At 47.6% G+C, this 14,475-nt stretch overlaps 1 protein-coding gene across 1 annotated transcript in view; it reads left to right on the top strand.

Annotated features, from left to right (window-relative positions):
• Positions 1-14,475, top strand: part of LOC126520649 (kinesin-like protein KIF12) — a 421,689-nt gene that overhangs the window by 340,514 nt on the left and 66,700 nt on the right. The gene's annotated exons all lie outside the window — the stretch shown is intronic.

Raw genomic sequence — 14,475 nt, 5'->3', positions numbered from 1 at the left:
GTTTTCTTCGATATTTCTTTAATAGCCACATTAGTTGCCCAAAGTAGGCATTCGATTGTGACCAACATACTTTCCATTTTTTTTTTCATTACGGTGCTCCCGCCCCACAAAAGGGGAAAAAGAAGCGTTGTTGCGGTGCAGCGAAGTATCGCATGGTGAAAGTCCTATTTTGTTACTTCTTTTGCGGAAAGTAATGGGCCATGGGACGCTTCAGTTGCTGGATACGTTTATTATATTATTGCAATAGCAATTATATGGACACTGTAGGCGCATTCCTGCCGTCGCCGTCGCCCTCATGTTCCTCATAAAGTCCAAGGGCGATAACATCGTGACCCCACGCTGCATGCTGTATGTGCGAGTGAAAGCGTGCGGGGGGTGGGGGGGGGGGAATGGGTGAGCCGACGATGGTGGCTCAGTCTTGTGTGCGGAAGGGAGAAAAGTGAGGAGCAAGCGCGCCGCTTTCCGTCACGCACGATACATCGGGGGGAGTGGATGGAATGGGGGCGGGATCTAGGATTCTGTGAATCTGTGATTGCGCAACATGTTTATTTGCCTTGTTTGATGAATTATATACCGTGGATTTTTATTAGATACGTAGATTTATTGGATACTTACTTATACGTATGTTTAAATATCTTGTTGCGAGGTTTTGTGTATACGTGCAGTGAACTTTGTTTCCAGTGGCACTTTTTTACCTTTATCAAGCTGTATCTTCGCATTTGTATATTCCATTGTATCTTCGCATTTCTAATGTACGAGGGCGAGTGAAATCAAAGTGAGCCTACCCATCCCGCGCAATTATGGTTCTCTTAATTATCTGCAAGCTGTTATGATTGGGGGTTCAATCCCATCGCTCCTGATCCGTTGTCAAGATTGGAGTCGGGCATGAGTTAGAAGGAAGCTGGCCCATGCCGTCGTCCAACTTATCCACGCTGAGGACGTTGATGAAGGGAAGGACTGCTTCTCATCGAGAACGAGGAATATGGGTTTATTTACAGTATTTATATCAGTCTAACATGACTGTTTGAGAAAGTACATCAGTCTAACATGACTGCTTGAGAGAGAGTGTCCTGAGCAGCCGCACAACAGCGGTTTTTAAACACTCGATCCTCTCCCTAATGAAGGTGATGCGAACGTTCGTTTAGTCATCGCAAACTAGCCGCCTCTCCGCGGCACGGTTTACACACACACACGCACACACGCATACACACAGGGGCGATGATCCGGAGCCGACGTCAGAGGGGCTTCGTAGAACTCGGGAGCCGTTCCGAGTAGCGCGTTGTCTTGCATCTTGGTCGGTGCGTGGGAAGGAGTGCAAAACGGCGTTCCCGCGGCAACTTGCGCACCCGTAGCAGATCAGGTCCGCGTTGGGGAGTTTGGTAACAATAGTTGGCCCGCCGAACTCATTCCGTCACAACGGCGATGAGGCTAGAGGTTGGTGGCGGTTTCAGCACAAAGCCTGCTTCATTGAACGCATCCAAGCTGAAGCGACGGAGAGTGGGGGATGCGCGGATTGTTCCCCGACAAAAAGTCGATTTAGTCACGCCGTGGCTAGAGGTTGGCAGCGATGCTCCCGGGATGTTGCCTCCACAGTCGCAACGGGTTGGCAAAACTTTGCACTGCAGCTGGCCGTTCCTAACAGCGCCTCCATGGCCCGGAAAATCTCGACTGTCTAGCGCCGACAACCGCTGGGCAGGAAGAGAACAGCTGGTGGCCAGGGGGTGATGTCTTGGCTCGCAGTAACCACTTGTGCAATGATGTCACCGCCCCAAAACATCCAACAAGGACAGGCAACTGCAAAATGAACCCCAAAACACGGATCTGCGCCGAGATGACGTACCTTGGCTCTCACTTGAGACCCGCTAGGCTTCAAAAAAAAAAAAAAAAAGACGTAAGTGCAGAAACAAAAAGAAATGCTGCATTTCGCTATGCCAATTTCTGAAGCAATTTTGTGCTGACAAATTCAGCAATCATGGAGGGAATCCTGCTAAATGAGAGGGGAATCTTCTTGGCTTAACAAAATTAACACTAGTAACCCTAAAATTTAGGGGGGACCCTCAAACGCAGAATTCAAATTAGCCTGCTCAAACCATCCGCATTGCTATGCAACTTTCCCTTCTTATATCTAAAGGAGAAGTTGTACTCTTTGAGAGTGAGGCTCCATCGGAGCAAGCGGCCATTTTTGTCTGACATTTGATTGAGCCACGTCAGAGGACAGTGGTCGGTCTCGAAGATGAACTTCGCTCCGTACAAGTAACACGACAACTTCTGGGCGGCCCAAACTAAACAAGCGCATTCCTTCTCTGAAGCGCTGTAGGCTTCCTCTCTTACATTTAGTTTACGGCTGGCATAGAGGATAGGATGCTCCTCGTTATCGTCGCCGACCTGACTAAGTACCACGCCCATACCTCTGTCGCTTGCGTCGCATTGAACTTGGAATTCCTTTGTGTAGTCTAGCGCGCGAAGCACAGGACGAGAAACCAATAGCGTTTTCAAACTTTGGAAAGCGTTCTCTTTGTCCTTATCCCAGTGTACGTTACTCGGTGCTCCCTTTCGGAGGGCGTCCGTTAATGGACTTGCCATTTGCGAGTAATTCGGAATGTACCGTTGATAGTACCCCACAAGTCCCAAAAATGAACGAAGGTCTGTTTTCGTGCGCAGCTGAGAAAATTCTCCAATCGTAGCTATTTTCAGCTCGGCCGGCCGTCTCATGCCCTGACCGACAACATGGCCCAGATAAGTAACCTGCGAACAACCAAACCTACGCTTTTCCGCTTTCATCGTTAAGCCGGCTTCCCTCAACCGTGAGAACACCTGTTTGAGGTGCGATACGTGTTGTTCCCAGCTGTCCGAAAAAATTGCTACATCATCAAGATAGGGCAAGGCGACCTCCTGCAAGTCTTTTAGGACAATATCCATTAACTTAGAGAAGCTAAACGGCGCGTTCTTCAGCCCGAAGCTGAGTGCGAGAGGGCGAAGAGTGCCTACAGGTGAGATGGATGCGGCATAGCGGCTGGCACTTTCTGAAAGGGGAACTTGCCAGTACCCCCGCACGATATCTATAGTTGAAATGTATTTAGCAGCGCTAACTCTTCCAATTCGTTCCTCAATGTTGGGTATCGGGTACAGCTGATCCCTAGTGATGGCATTTAACTTGCTGTAGTCAACACACGGACGAGGGTCCTTGTTAGGGGTTTCTACCAGTATTAGCGGTGACGTGTAGTCACTCTCAGCGGGCTCATTAACGCCCAACTCTAGCATGCTCTGTATCTCTGCCTCCATAATCTCTCTCTGTCTTGGAGACACCCTGTAAGGCTTTGATCTTACTGGTTCGGTTGATGTCAGCTCAATTTCATGCGTTATCAGTTCGGTTCTACCCGGCCGATCGCTGAATCTGTCGAGATATTCCCCTAACACCTCTTTTAGCTCATCTAGCTGCTCGGGTCTTAGAGCGTGCGAGCTTACCGAGTGTTCTACTACTTCTTCTAGGCCAATTTCAGAGTTGGAGGTCGCCCTATACTCCTTAAACTTGGTACTGGTGCCATCCTGCTCTTTGATGGTATAGTTAACGACTCCCCTCCGCTCTACATACGCCTTCATCAAATTGCAGTGATATATCTTCACTTCCTTCCTGCGACCGGGCATTTTCAGAGCATAGTTAGTATCTGAAAGTTTGTGCAACACTTTAACGGGCCCGTCCCAGTTAACTTCAAGCTTGTTCTTTCTTGAAGGTTTGAGGATCATTACCTGGTCTCCGGCGTTAAACGTTCGAAGCCTCACATTCTTGTCGTAATAGAATTTGGCGTTCTTTTCAGCTACTCCCATGTTCTTTCCGACTAGTTCTTGGGTTGCGCTTAGCCGTTCCAGCAAATTTAGCACGTATTCAACCACTGTTGGACTCTCCCCTCTTTCCTCCCACATCTCTCTTAACATTCTCAGTGGAGAACGGAGTATTCTCCCATACACTAGTTCTGCTGGCGAGAACCCTGTCGCTTCATGTGGAACCGTTCGCAAAGCAAACAAAGTTGCCGGCAGACAGTTCTCCCAGTCCTCCTTGTGCTCGCAACAGAGCGCACGCAAAACTCGCTTAAGCACCGAATGCAACCTCTCTACACTGTTTGACTGAGGGTGATAGACAGAACTGTGTATTAACACTACCCCGCACTTTTGCAAGAATGTGGAAGTCAGTGCGCTCGTGAATACTGACCCTTGATCTGCCTGAATTTCGGCTGGAAACCCAACTCGCGCAAACACTGTCAAAAGCGCGTCTACTACTTCGGTGGAGCTAAGCTCTTTCAGAGGGATTGCTTCTGGAAACTTTGTAGCCGGACACAGCATGGTAAACAAGTACCTGTAGCCCGATTTTGTTTTTGGAAGGGGCCCTACCGTGTCTATTACAAGTCGTCTGAAAGGCTCTTTTATTAAGGGCACTACCTTCAGTGGAGCTTTCCATGTCTCTCCTGGTTTACCAGAACACTGGCAGGCGTCGCATGATCTTACAAAGTTTTGTACGTCTTTGAAACAGCCAGGCCAGTAGTATTCCATAAGCAATCTTTCCTTTGATTTGTTTATGCCTAGGTGGTCGGACCACCCATTTCCATGACAGAGACTCAAAAGGTCCTCCCTATACTTAGTAGGTACGACTAACTGATCTAAAATCCTACCCTTTCGATCTCTGTAGTGCCGATACAACAATCCTCCTCTCTCATGTATCGTCACGTTGCGCCTAGCAATGCCCTCTTTAGCTGTGTCATGTAATTTAGCTAAGCTCTCATCATTCTTTTGCTCGGCTGCCAATGACTCTCTATCCACACGTAAGAGCTGATCAAAGTTCTTTGAGGCCGGTGATAATAACGACACCAGGGTGTCTACCAACCGGGAAAACCGGGAAAACCGGGATTTCTCAGGGATTTTGAGTAGTCTGGAAAAAGTCAGGGAAAACTCAGGGAATTTGGGCCTCTATCAGGGAAAATTAGCGGCAATTTTATTGAAAGGGTCGAAAGTCGCTGTAATGCTGGCTCGAGTAACAGACAGGAATCGTAATGAATCGCCTTTGACGCCCTGTCGTCGGCTGGAGGAGTTGCGAGTGTACAGTCAACGACCGACTTTCCGGATTCCCGATAATTTGGACGGCTTCGCGGCACCGCCACGTACCCCATAGAGTCAACATATCAGAATGTGTGACATTTCCGACGCAAGAACTCTTCGCCGTCCGATTTTCCGGACGTTTTGCCGTGACCGCAGGTCCGAAACGGCAATAATCAAAGGCACCACCGCTGCCGTTTTGATTACTTCGGCACCTCGAACCGGCACTCTCGCACGCAGATCCGCTGGCAGCCGTTGCTGCCATTGCGGCAACGCTAGGCCTAGCTGCTTCGACGTTCGCTATGAAGCTTCTTGCCGTTGGATGCCGAGTTTTTTATTGAAAGAATTAGCTGCTGTCAGCAATGGCACGGACTCCGCCTTTGTGGTCCTCGCGATTGGCCTAGAAACTTGGAAAACACAGTGCGTTGCATAACGCCGATTCCTGAAAGTGAGCTTCGCCTCTGTACAGAAATGTTACTTGGTGAAGCATACGCAAAAGTATTGCAGTGAAGCATAACAAGCGTGGGAAGTGGTTATTGCCACGGAACACAGTGTGTATTCCTTAATTATACACGCGTGCACCCGGTATTTCCTGTCGCAGTACGAGCACCGATATGCCTAATATGTGTACCGACAGGCCTTCAGAGCGTTTTCGAACGTGCCTGTATGGTTTGAGCCCCTAAAGGCACTAAATGACACGCATTTTTTTTTTTCACCTGGCCGATTTTTCGTACGTTTTCGCGGCCCCTAGGGAGTTCTAAAAATCGGTTATAGACTGTGCAACTGACCAAGATGCTTCAAATGATCCTTGGGGCGTACGAGTGGCGGAAGGAGGACAAGAACAGAAATGACCTACGCATTGAGGAATAAACGGGAAAGGAAGCTCGCTGCCGCCGTATTGAAGGAGCTTGAGCTCAAAAAATAAAGTTTTGGCTAATGGCGAGATGCATGTGTCCCTCATCCAAACCAAAATAAACTCTTTAAAGCAGTGAAACACAACACTCAGGAGTCGTGCGCGTGCTGAGAGTATGTCAGCACAGTTGAGGTTGACTTACGACATGTTGAGAGAGAATCTCGATTGTGACAGAGTTAGGACCTCATACCACTGAGCTTGCTATGAGTTGATAGAAATAGCTCATATTCGAAAATATTTGCGTCTATATGCATCTCTTTATTCGTATTTGAGAATGTCCGACTGCATTTGCAATTTTTTTCGAGGACACTTTATATTTGCTGTGCATTTTACTAACCCCCGGCCTTCTATTCTCTTTTTGAATAACACAAACACTACTCCTTAGTATTGAAAGTGGATTAAGGCGCTTCTTTATTTTTTTCATGTGATTACTAGAGAGTGACAGCATCAGGCGATATGGTTTCAGCCCGTCTTGACATAAAACATAGTTCTGCATCACTCAGGGAAATTTGCAATGGCAGTCAGGGAGAACCTGGAAAACTCAGGGAATTTGGAAATGTCAACTTGGTAGACACCCTGCGACACTGTCTCACTTGTGAGTGCGTCAGCTTGCTCTTCCCGCAGGCTTGAACTTTGACACTCTAGTGCTACATTCTCATTGAACTGGTCAGCTGGCAGGCTTTCCTCAACTGTTTTTTCATCACTCGAGCCTAGCTCGGATTCGGTTATTGCAGTTATCTCCTTTGCTACTTCCGCTGGAGCAGCTTGTGCATTTTCGGCCGAAAGCGACGCGATTTTATGAGCTTGGCCTCGCGTCAATGCCTGTACTACGCCCTCTCGCAGTTTAAGCCCTTTTTCACGCAGTAACTGATTTGAACGATTCGAAAAGATGTAAGGGTACTGCAGTGACAAAAATTTGGAAACTGCAACCTCAGTCTCTAGCTCCCCGAATGGTCCACTGATTTTGACTTTGGCCATGGGCAGACATACGCTGTGTTCTTCTACAACCTGTTTTATCCATGCTACTTCTCCGGAGAAGTCATTTACCGTCACGTAAGACGGATGGACAATGTCCATCGTGGCGGCACCGTCTCTTAGCACTCGGCATGGTTTGCCATTAACTTGCAGGTCGTGAAGATATGGGCTTAAAAGTTCCATAGTCTCGTCTTTTTCCTCTACGTAGGAAAAAACTACACTGGGCTTCCCGCAGTTTACAGCTATATGTCCCAGTTTGTGGCATTTGTAACAGCGAATTGGTCTAAAAGATTCGAATTTTCTTTTCTGTTCCTTTTTTTCGGTTTCCCCGTTAAGTTTTTCCTCGCTCTTTTCTGCGGGCTTTTCCTCCACGTCTACAGGCTCCGATCGTCTAGTCTGCGAACCCTTTTTGAACGGAAAGGGTTTCCGCGGTCCATTTCGACCGTCCCAGTTTCCGTCCTCGGCGTTCAACTTTCTACGGGTTGCGTACTCTTCGGCTAATTCAGCCGCCCTTTCCACAGTGTTTACATTCCCTCTGTCTTGCACCCACAGTTTCACAGCTTGAGGGATGGTCTTGTAAAACTGCTCTAGACACATGCATTCAATGATCATGTCTCTGCTGTCGTACGCTTCCGCGCTTTTAAGCCACTCGACTAGGTTGGCCTTTAAGCTATATGCAAACTCCGGATATCCCTCGCTATCTTTCTTGCCTGTGCTCCTAAACCTTTGCCGAAAAGCTTCGGCTGAAAGGCGGTATTTCTTCAAGAGACTAGCCTTAACTTTTGCATAATCATATGCATCCTGTGCACTCAGTCTGGTGATTACTTCCGCCGCCTCACACGGCAACATGTACTCGGGCCGAAGTTCATCTTTTCGCAAGTCCTTTCAAAATTGCTTAGGAACAAGCCTATGACGGTCCCGACCTCAAATGGCTTTATTAGCCTGTCCATGCGGTACGATTCTGCCTCACTTGATCATCCCAGAGCGCCTTCACTTCCTTGAGACAACTCCAAACGTTTGCTTTCAAGTTCAAGTTGCATTTTTTCTTAACTCGCGATCTTTATCGCGTTCCTCTCTCTCTCTATGCCGTTCTTCTCTTTCTCTTTCCCGTTTTTCTCTGTCCCGTTCTTCTCTTTCTCTGTCCCGTTTCTCTCTTTTTTTCAGAATTTCAAATCCGATTTCAATTTCTTCCTCACTTGCCTTTTCGGAAATTGGCTCCAATACCGATTTTAGCATTTCCTTGCGTACATCTAGGCCAAGTTCCTCACCAACAATCAACAATTCGTCTCTCAGCAGTGTCCTTAACTCCATGATTGCTGCTTTACTGCCTTGGTCCTGCTCGCTAAATCTAGCTAGGAAAACCCAACCTAGCTAACACTCAACAATCTAGCTTCCCTACTGTTCTAAATAGAACAACCACAAAATGAAGCCTATAGAGAGTCAAAGCAAGAACCAAGCACTCACCGCAGTCACAGCACCACGTCGCAAAGTCCATCTCACCGCTGTCAGCCAGTTGTCAGGATTGGGGGTTCAATCCCATCGCTCGTGATCCGTTGTCAAGATTGGAGTCGGGCATGAATTAGAAGGAAGCTGGCCCATGCCGTCGTCCAACTTATCCACGCTGAGGACGTTGATGAAGGGAAGGACTGCTTCTCATCGAGAACGAGCAATATGGGTTTATTTGCAGTATTTATGTCAGTCTAACATGACTGTTTGAGAAAGTACATCAGTCTAACATGACTGCTTGAGAGAGAGTGTCCTGAGCAGCCGCACAACAGCACTTTTTAAACACTCGGTCCTCCCCCGATACAAGGTGATGCGAACGTTCGTTTAGCCATCGCAAACTAGCCGCCTCTCCTCGGCACGGTTTACACACACACACGCACACACGCATACACACAGGGGCGATGGTCCGGAGCCGACGTCAGAGGGGCTTCGTAGAACTCGGGAGCCGTTCCGGGTAGCGCGTTGTCTTGCATATTGCTCGGTGCGTGGGAAGGAGTGCAAAAAACTGGAGGACGCTTAAGCTTCGCCTCCAAGAGTGGAACGCGATAGCGTTATCGCACCCCGTTCGCATCGCCTACTCAAACGCGCTACGCCAGCCAAACGTCGCGATCGGCAGAGATAGCCGGGCCCCCACGCGCCATGAAGGCGGACGCGGTAATGGGGCGAGTGGCGCGCCACGTGTCGGGGCAGCGCCGTACATTGCGAGGAGGGGGTCTTCTCTGTTTGCCGCAAGATGGCTCTGCGTGTGCAGAGAGCGCAGAAGAAATTTAGCGGAAACGTACTTCGATACTCGTGAAACTGCGACTTCTGTAAGTTACATGGTCATAATCGCCGATATACACCGCAGTATAACTTTCTACGGCACGTTTCTAAGGCAACACCGCATTCACTAGAGGCGATTTTGTCCCGCTTTGAAGGAACGAACTCGTGGCTGAGTGGTAGCGGCTCCGTCTCACACTCCGGAGACCCTGGTTCGATTCCCACCAGCCCATCTTGCAAGGTGTTTTTTATTTATGAAGTGCCTTCTGGGATTTATCGCTCACGGCCAACGCCGACGACGCCGGCTTTTCTGCGACACGAGCTCCTTAACGCTCTCGCGTTAAAACGGCGTTGCCGCGGCAACTCGCGCACCCGTAGCAGATCAGGTCCGCGTTGGGGAGTTTGGTAACAATAGTTGGCCCGCCGGAACTCATTCCGTCACAACGGCGATGAGGCTAGAGGTTGGCGGCGGTTTCAGCACAAAGCCTGCTTCATCAAACGCATCCTAGCTGAAGCGATGGAGAGTGGGGGATGCGCGGATTGTTCCCCGACACGAAGTCGATTTAGTCACGCCGCGGCTAGAGGTTGGCGGCGATGCTCCCGGGATGTTGCCTCCACAGTTGCAACGGGTTGGCAAAACCTTGCATTGCAACAAAGCCCAGCGCGTAGCACACAGCAATCTCTCATTTACAAATGTGACGCGCAGGTGTGAGGATAAATGTTCTTTAATGCTCTCATACACTGGGTTGAACATGGTTTCCTGCCGTAATGGACGCTGCAGAAGTTGAGCAGCGTGGTGCCGTGAGGTTTTTGACAGCTGAAGGTGTTTCCCAGAAAGAAATTAGTCGCCGTATGGCTGCCGTGTACACTGAACATTGCATTTCATTTGCCACTGTGAAGCGTTGGAACAAACGGTTCAAAGAAGGACGTGAAAGTTGCAAAGACGATGCCAGACCGGGCCAAAGCCATCGTGCAATCACCCATAATATCATTGCAAATGTTGATGAGCTTATGAGACAAGAACGGATGATAAGCATCGATGAACTGGCAGAGCGTGCGAACATCAGTCACGGTTTGGTTCACTCCATAATTCATGAACATCTCGGTTGTCGGCTCTTGTGTGCGCAATGGATGCCCAAGATTTTGAACCACCGCCAGAATGCGGAGAAGATCGGCGCTGCCTTTACTCATCTGATCCGGTATCACAATGAAGATGACGATTTCTTGTCTCCAGTTGTGATCGGAGACGAACCATGGCGCCACTACTACGAGCCTGAAACACGACGGCAAAGCTTACAATGGAAACATTCGAATTCACCACCCCCAAAGAACGCAACGGCCGTCATTTCCACCGGAAAGGTGTTGACTTTTATTTTTCGATCGTCAGGGGCCATTACTGATATAATTAGCTAAATCTTGAGAGACTATCAATTGTTTCCGATATTGTGAAACGCCGGATCGGCTACGCGTCGCCATCAAGAACGAACTACGTGGAAAATTGACGAATGGGGTCATCTTGTTCCACGACAATGCACGTCCCCACGTCGCTGATGTGGTTAATACAATATTGACAAAGTTCAAGCGGGAAACGCTGCAACATCCGCCATACAACTCAGACCTGTCGCCTTGCGATTTCCACATTTTGGGGCAACCGAAAAAAACAGCTCAAGGGAATCAGATTCGTCTCGGTCGATGACGTGAAAGTCAGTTGCAGACGTTTTGAAGCAGCATCCCAATGAGCTTTGTGAGACGGAAATTACGCGACTCGTTAGTGAATGGGACAAATGTCTAAATGCTTATGGAGGCTACCTTTAATTAAAGTACCCCGTTTGTCATATATTCGCATTGGCTCACTTTCATATGACTTGCCCTCGTATATTCTGCAGAACTCCTGCTTTTTATACGTGCTCTCTGTTGCGACTATAATTTTGGTCACGATACGCACGATATAGTTACTCACGATACACGACCGGCGACAGCTGCTGCCAGTGGAGTAGCCAGAAATTTCGTTCGGGGGCGGGGGGGGGGGGGGGATATACGGGAATATATGACAAACGGGGTACTTTAATTAAAAGTAGCCTCCATGAGCATTTAGACATTTGTCCCATTGACTAACAAGTCGCGTAATTCCCGTCTCACAAAGCTCATTGGGTTGCTGCTTCAAAACGTCTGCAACTGACCTTCACGTCATCGACCGAGACGAATCTGGTTCCCTTGAGCTGCTTTCTTCAGTTGCCCCAAAATGTGGAAGTCGCAAGGCGACAGGTCTGAGTTGTATGGCGGATGTTGCAGCGTTTCCCGCTTGAACTTTGTCAATATTGTATTAACCACATCAGCGACGTGGGGACGGGCATTGTCGTGGAACAAGATGACCCCATTCTGAAATAATTGATAGTCTCTCAAGATTTAGCAACTTCTATCAGTAATGGCCCCTGACGACCGAAAAGAAAACTCAACAACACCTTTCCGGCGGTAATGACGGCCTTTGCGTTCTCTGGGGGTGGTGAATTCGAATGTTTCCACTGTAAGCTTTGCCATCGTGTTTCAGGATCGTAGTAGTGGCACCATGGTTTGTCCCCGATCACAGTTGCAGACAAGAAGTCGTCACGATCATTATGATACCAGATCAGATGAGTCACGGCAGCACCGAACTTCTCCGTCTTGTGGCGGTTCAAAGTCTTTGGCATCCATTGCGGACACAAGAGCCGATAACCGAGATGTTCATGAATTATGGCGTGAACTGAACCGTGAGTGATGTCCACACGCTCTGCCAGTTCATCGACGCTTATCCTCCGTTCTTGTCTCATAAGATCATCAACCTTTGGAATTTTGTTGGGGGTGACTGCGCGATGGCATTGGCCCGGTCTTGGATCGTCTTTGCAACTTTCACGTGCTTCTTTGAACCGTTAACTTCAACGCTTCACAATGTCCAATGAAATGAAATGTTCAACGAACACGGCAGCCATACGGCGACTAATTTCTTTTTGGGAAACACCTTCAGCTGTCAAAAATCTCACGGCACCACGCTGCTCAACTTCTGGAGCATCCATTACGTCATGCAACCATGTTCAACCCAGTGTATGAAAGCATTAAAGAACATTTATCCTCACACCTCCGTGTCACTTTTGTAAATGAGAGATCGCTGTGTGCTACGCGCATGCCTCGCAGATTATGAACCGAACCATTATTGCGCGGAGTGGGTTGGTTAACTTTCATTTCACTCGCCCTCGTAGATTATAAATGCGAAGATACAATTGAATATACAAATGCGAAGATACACCTTGATAAAGTGCAAAAAAAGTGCCACTGGAATCAAAGTACACTGCACGTATACACAAAACCTGGTAACAAGATATTTAAGTATACGCATAAGTATCCAATAAATCTACCTATCTAAGAAAAAGTCGCCGTATATAATGCGTCACACAAGGCAAATAAATATGTTGCGCAATCGCAGATTCAGAAAAATCCCGCCCCCATTCCATCCACTATCCCCGATGTATCGCGCGCGACGGAAGGCGGCGCGCTTGCTCCCCGCTTTTCTCTTTTGCGCACGCAAGACTTAGCCACCATCGTCGGCTCACCCATTCCACCCTCTCCCCTCAAAGTCAAAGTATAAAAAATAAATAGGAACGTAATTACCTTGGCTGGCTTTAGTGTCTTGACATGGATGCTTTGGCGTAGAAGAAAAAAAATGCTGATATTTTTTATGTGACAGGACGGCACGAATGAACCACCACAACGCTTCGTCTCATCGGACCTCGCTGCGTGCTTTGTCAACTTGATTGATTGGTTTATTGATTGATTCTTTATTGGTTTATCTTGCCTGATGGCGTGTTCATTAGGCTTGCGTAGTGTATGTTCCGATGTAAGACTTTAGAAAAGTCAATGCATCTTTGGCGTCAAATGTATATAACTACATTAAACCCACAAAGTTCCGCGATTGAAAATCTGAAGCACAAGTTTGGAAATGTCAATGCACCTTTTCCATCAAAAGTTTATGAGAACTTTATACCCATAAAGTTTCGGAATTGACATCCATGCGCTCCGTAGATTCCGCGGCCTCCGCGACATGCCGCGGTGAGCCCGTTCGCCATCAAAACGCCCTTGAAATTTGGTGCTCGGATGGGGCGCCTTGCGTTATGTGACTCCCGGTGCATAGGCGTTGCCGCGAAATCCAGCCCGAGTTCGCAATGTTCGCGGTGAAATGTCTTTTCGAACGTGAAAAGGACATTCTAGACAAAATCCAGAATGATTTCCGGCGCCGGAGGTTGCTTTGGTCGGCCGTGCATGGACAGTACGAAAAAATTTCAGGGGGCTGGGGCTGAAGCCCCATAAGCCCCCCCCCCCCCCCCCCCCCTGGCTACGCCCCTGGCTGCTGCTGCGTAATACATTGGAACAAATGACAGCGTCATTGAGATTTTCCACTGGCCGTTACATATGTACAAGAATGTAAACAAGGATCTTGAATGACAGTTTCATTAACATATTTGTCCTCCACTTGTTCATTTCATGGACTTTACATTTTTCATATCAGCGGCATGCACTGCTTTGCTGGCTTCGAACTGATGTAGTTCTAAAGATCGTGTGATATTTTCTTTACTTATTAAATAGACAAAAACATGGAAGCATTGACATCAGTTATGTTGGGCGCAATATTTGGCACATACGACTACATTCTTTTTTGAAAAAATACATATTTTACTTGTATTGGCAATGCGTAGCATTCAAGAATTCGTTTGGAGCATCTTTGGCAATGGCAATGCAGTTATTATTCGTGTATTTGATCCCTAGGCAAATTGTTTAAGAGGAAGCTTTAGCTCGGGCCCAACTCCGACGCGGCCTATTCAGATACATGTAAAAAGCAGAAACACTTTTCTTAGATAATTCCTGAATGGCTTTTTTAATGAAATTTGTTGCATTTGAGAGAGTAAGTTAAATTCTAGTGTCTGTTGGAAGCGGAATTTCGATTTAGGGGCTGAATTTTTTGTTTAAAATATTTTGAAAAATTCTTAAGTACGAAAAATATAGAAGCACGAAGTTTAAAAATAATAACTCTGCATCAAGAACAGATATCGCGGTTCTGTAAACGGCATCCATTACACCATTCAAAGCGGACAAATTCGATATGTCAATTTGTATCTTACGTGAATTGGTTATGTTATGTACAAGGGTTCTGCAAAAGCCGTATTTCCATAATACTTAATTTTTTGAGACTCATGTGTAACATATCAATT

This window comes from Dermacentor andersoni, chromosome 3 (assembly GCF_023375885.2).
Source record: "Dermacentor andersoni chromosome 3, qqDerAnde1_hic_scaffold, whole genome shotgun sequence".
Lineage (NCBI taxonomy): Eukaryota > Metazoa > Arthropoda > Arachnida > Ixodida > Ixodidae > Dermacentor > Dermacentor andersoni.
Note: the sequence above shows the minus strand (reverse complement) of the source record. Positions and strands in the feature narration are given on the sequence as shown.